Source organism: Bombus fervidus, chromosome 2 (genome assembly GCF_041682495.2).
Source record: "Bombus fervidus isolate BK054 chromosome 2, iyBomFerv1, whole genome shotgun sequence".
Lineage (NCBI taxonomy): Eukaryota > Metazoa > Arthropoda > Insecta > Hymenoptera > Apidae > Bombus > Bombus fervidus.
In genome coordinates, this window is record NC_091518.1 from 7,939,235 (window position 1) to 7,944,677 (window position 5,443).

The following is a 5,443-nucleotide window of genomic DNA, read 5'->3' on the forward strand; positions in this document are numbered from 1 at the left end:
TCTTGCGACTCGGTTGTTTACAACGGAAGGATGGTACGTGCGTCCCTGGGCTTTGGCCAAATGTCTTTATTACCTCACTGTTCTTACAAGCCGCAAATACGGCAAAAGTAACTTTTCCTTACGTTAGTTCAAACACAAGATATATGAACATGGAGCTCAAAGGATGTGTTAAAAAAGAACCATAAAGATGAAGAAACTACAGTTACATTGTTACTTACGCTTATGTCAGCTGAGAAAAGTTAAAGGAAAAATTTAGTAAACATCAAATTATTAGAGTTTTTCTTTCGCAGCACAGCATCTACAAAGTAACATACGTGATTTATTTCGAGAGAACGTCATATATCAGTAGATAAGTTACGGAACTTGTATTTTTATTGCTAAGGACGCAGCCTTAAGAATAATTGTGTACGTATATGTACACCAGTACCCTGTATCTAAAGTTCAGTCAGTTTATGAACTATTCGTCGTGCTTAAATTCTGGTACGAAGGCGTGCAGGGAAATTGAAAGAGAAGTAACATTTTTCTTCTTTTTTCGTGTTTTCAGGGTAAAACTAAGGTTTCTTTTAAAGGTAAAACTATTTTTGTATTTCTCTATTTAAAAGAATACTACAGATTATATACATATGTATATTATATAATGTAACATACATATAAAAATACACCAAAATTTCTATTATTCATTTTTCCACAGAAATACAATAATTTTTGCCTTTTCTTTTAATAGATAATAAAAAAAGTTTATTCAAAAAAGATTAATATAGTTACAATTATTATATAAGAAGTTTGGGATGTTGAATGAACAAAGTAGTATTTCATAATATATAAAAGTAAAATTATTTTCATAAATCCATGACTAAATGTAATTGCATAGATAATTAAGTATAATACTTACAATGTGAGAAATAATTAAATTTAATATCTTTCAGTAAATATATTCGACTTCTGAGATTAGAAATCACAAGATCCTAGGACACTGGTGACTTTCTATCTGAATATCTTTAAGAGTGCTTATTAGATACACATTAAATAAAGTAATTAATGTATCTTTACGTTACAATTGTAAAAATAATTTATGTATACCTTGTTAACTTTATCACAATATTTACCACATACTTTTATCTAAATCTTGAAGAATCTAGTATATTTATAAAAGATGCTAATAATTGCAGAAGAGTTAAGATAACCTGGATATATTAAGTTATTATTGTATGAATAATTAAAAATTAATGTTATAAAAGGTTTTAAATTTTATTATACAGATTACTTACAGCTGGATTATTTATAATTCTTCATGAGTAAATAAGAAAAAGGTATAAAATATAGATAAAATCTTTTTAAGGTTTATTTTTCAATGAAATCCAGTTTAAAATTGCAAATGTATGCAGTTACAGTTAAAATACAATAAAATACGGTTTATCAAGAGGCATATAACATAGTAATGCATAATGGACATACATATACATAAATACATATATGTATTTAATATATGTATATAATATACATAATATATGTATGTATTTAGAGACCTATGCAACATTCACACTTCTGAATTTAAACAAAATACGTTATCGACAATATGTTATTGCGTCAATTACAGAATTGTTAAAACAAATTGTATATGCATATTTTTCATTTGCATATGCTTATGTATCATACATAATATTTTGGACTAATTGATTCAAATTTTCAGTATCTCTATTGTAAACGGTTTTAAGATGAATTTACAAATAAAAATCAAGTGACATAAAATCTGAAAATTTTCAGAGCCAAGTGATTATTTCTCCACAGCTAATCCAATATTTTAATATTGTTCGTTAAGAAAGTTACTTTTACATACTTACTTTCTAGTTGAAGCGTTTTAGGTGAAGCACCGTCATGTTAAAAACATTCTTGAAGTCGAGTAGCATAAATCTTAAGTGTATACATATATAATGAACTTAAAATTTGAATTTTTTAAAAAACCAAACCTCCAACGGAAAAACGGGATTCTACATTTTTCTCGTATCTTTTCATAAAGAATTACCTCATTGCAGTTTATAAGTATGTAACGTCAAGCAATTAATTTGAATTGCTTTTAATTAATTTGTTACTTTTAGAATAAGTGCAAAGTATTTATTGAAAAAATTAATTTCTCAATAAATTTATATTATTTTGCAATCCATAAAATAAGTACAAAACTTGTCATTAAGAATGTCATACAAAATTGATTACAATAAATTTAATAACATAAAATTTTATAAGCATTCTTTGAATTCAAGCCTCACTTTTAGTAAAATATGTAAAACGACTGAATTTATTTATTAGATAAGATCATTCATAAAATAAAATTTACAATATTAATAATGACAAAATTTCAAACTAATTATAGAATAACCTAAAAAAATTGTAAATTACTCATTATAATATTATGTATTGTTAGTTAATAATTATAATAGGAACAAAAGTACATAAATTGTTTTACTTATTAAAAACGACTATCATTAACTTTAGTTGCATAAAATTTAACATTTCTTTTGAACAATATATATTATTCATCAATTTTTAATTGATACTTCTTTCCTTAATGGATGACAAAATATAGTGAAAAATATAATAAGCAACGATTGTGATTAAGTTATTCAAACAGTCTTCATAAATAATTCGTTTAAAACTCTTCTGCACCCACCTTTCTTTGATCCTGAAAAGCTGCTGGTTAAAAGTTAAGAGATTCAACACACCGTAGCACAGCTCTATAAAAGTTTTTGTCATATTTCTTCTTCAAGATATACATATAGTGAACCACGTATCAAGAACTTCACGTGAAATCGTATAGCCTTCGATGCTTTCCAAGAAAATATGTAATTTGAAACGTATTCGATGATTTATCGTATACGTTGTATTTCATCTTATTCCGTAGTTCTTTGGAACTCTTCGGATAATATTTGTATTATCTTTATATAAGATGTCTTCGAAGTAAGAAGTACCTTTATTTTGAAATTTTACATATTACAATTTAAGAATCTACAACGTCTTTATAACTTGAAATTTTATACATTTAGTTCTTAAATATATAGATTTCATTCAAATCATAATAAATATATTAAAATTGAAAAAGTAATATTTTTTTATTATTTCTTAAATCATAATGTTAGAAATTTAATGTAATTTAGATAGTTAATATTTATTTTAACTCCATTTAAAAAGAAATTTACCAAGTAATATTTATACATGAATAACATACGTAAATGCATATTTACAAATCAAAGAATTATATGTTACTAATATATTTCAGTTTTTCCGTAATAAAATTTCTTATCATGATCCTTTTTTCTATAATAAATCTCAAATAAAAAGACTTTTATAAATCCAACTTCATCTTAATTTGTAATACATATATTACCTACGGAATAATACTTATTCATTTAAAATGTAAAAGTATAATATACTCCAAACCTAATCTATTTTCCATTATACGTATACTTCTCTGGAACGCTCTGAACATTATCTGCATTATCTCCATATAAAATCTCGAAGAAACATATTTCCAGCAATATCCACTTGATCTTACTGCCGGAAATATCCGATTCTTCTCTCTTTTTCGCATTTAGATTAGTAAATAATCTTCTCCACTTATAGCCAATCGTATCACTTGTTCCTTTCTTGTAGATGCATATAGTATACCCATAAGTAGAACAAAGATAGGAAAAAGCACCGAAAAATATATCAATAAAGAAATACAATCGAAGTCCAAGTATCAGCTTCTACAGCTGGGCACAATGTTCGTATTACACAACGTAAATTTTCAGCTTGAAACAAACGGCGACTATTTAAAGCAGACTACGAAATCGTATTTCAAGGATCGCCAACGTCGCCGGCGTATGATTGTTTCCAACCCAAAATAGAAATTTCACCATGTAAATATGCTGTAGACACATAAATAAATTTTTATATGCGTACATATATATAGATATGTATACATAAATATGTATATATAAATAACGTTTACTTTTGTCTTCTGCAATGCATTTTTATAATGCCTTGGAATTTACACATTTGCATAATTTTTTTATGACATAAACTGATAATTCGATCACATATTTCGAATTATTGCATTTCAGTAATTTTCATATTTTTAGATGAATAAAATTTGTAAACTAATAAAATGGAGAGAAATTTACGTATATTTACGCATATATATCATAATTACGATTTACCGATGTGTTAATCATAAATGTTCTTCGCAACATAGAATTTCCATACTTCCGCTCATATTTTCATCATTTCTATGCATACGACAGGTATCACAGAAGCAGTCATTTGTGTAGAAATACGTATTATTACACACGAGTGCACGAGTGTTTGATCACTGATGCATTTCCATTGTTCATATTATATCATTGCTGTAAAGTTCAATCGAAATATTTTCGAAACAGAAATTGACAATAACATTTAACATTTACGTATAATTAAGGAAAACATTAAAATTTAAAACAATTAGTTGTTAATAATGAATATTATTAATTAATTATAATTATAATAATAGGGTCTTAAATGCTTTATTAGAAAATTATAACAAAAATACAGAAATCATACATTATAAATGACAAAATGACTGGATTGTTTTTCGATCGATTGATGATGTTTACTGAAGTTCTTGTTCAAAGTGTCATCCGTTCTTGTAAATACAACACTGACAACATTTTTTTGCAGAATCAAACAAGCAACCGGTCATTTATGATTTTGATATTCTAGTTATAACTTGGTAATAAAACATTTATGACCCTATGTTTATATAACATCTTTTTCTTATTTCTAATCATAGAATATGCTGACACCATTTGATGGAATCAAAACGGAACAGGCTGTGCATTTAATTATAATCATAATAACTAAATCTAAATTAGCGAAATAGTTTCTTTGAATTACTTTTTAAATTATAATATTGCAAATTTAATTCAATTTAGATATGAAGTTTCTTTTAGATAGAACAAAAATGAAATTTTCATTATTATTAGACTTAAAGCGAAAAGGTTGATATTAATTCCATTATTATTAAAAAAATCTTTCTTTTTAAGTAATATTAATACACCTAAAATAAAGATACATAAACCAAAAATGATATCTTACTAACATATTTTAGTCTTTTTCTTTGTAACAAAAGTTCTTGTTATGATGCTCATTCCTATAATAAATATAAAATTAAAAGCTATTATGTTATTTTATAGTATACATATTGTACATAGGTATGTACATATTTATGTAGATATAGAAAGCGATAATCTACTTGAAACCTTGTTACATAAATTATAAATGTATTTCCAAAAGGATTGCAGTCTTAAAGCAAAGAAATCCTGCTTTACATTGTTATAAGCTTAACCTGATCCGAACCATTTACGCTATAGCTCCATCTCTGTTTATCTCTCTAAATAACGTGTATATAAATTCTATGATTTCGTAACGAAAT

At 25.7% G+C, this 5,443-nt stretch overlaps 1 protein-coding gene across 1 annotated transcript in view; it reads right to left on the reverse strand.

Annotated features, from left to right (window-relative positions):
* Window positions 1-5,443, reverse strand: part of LOC139995157 (adenosine receptor A1) — a 321,882-nt gene that overhangs the window by 305,514 nt on the left and 10,925 nt on the right. The window lies entirely within an intron of this gene.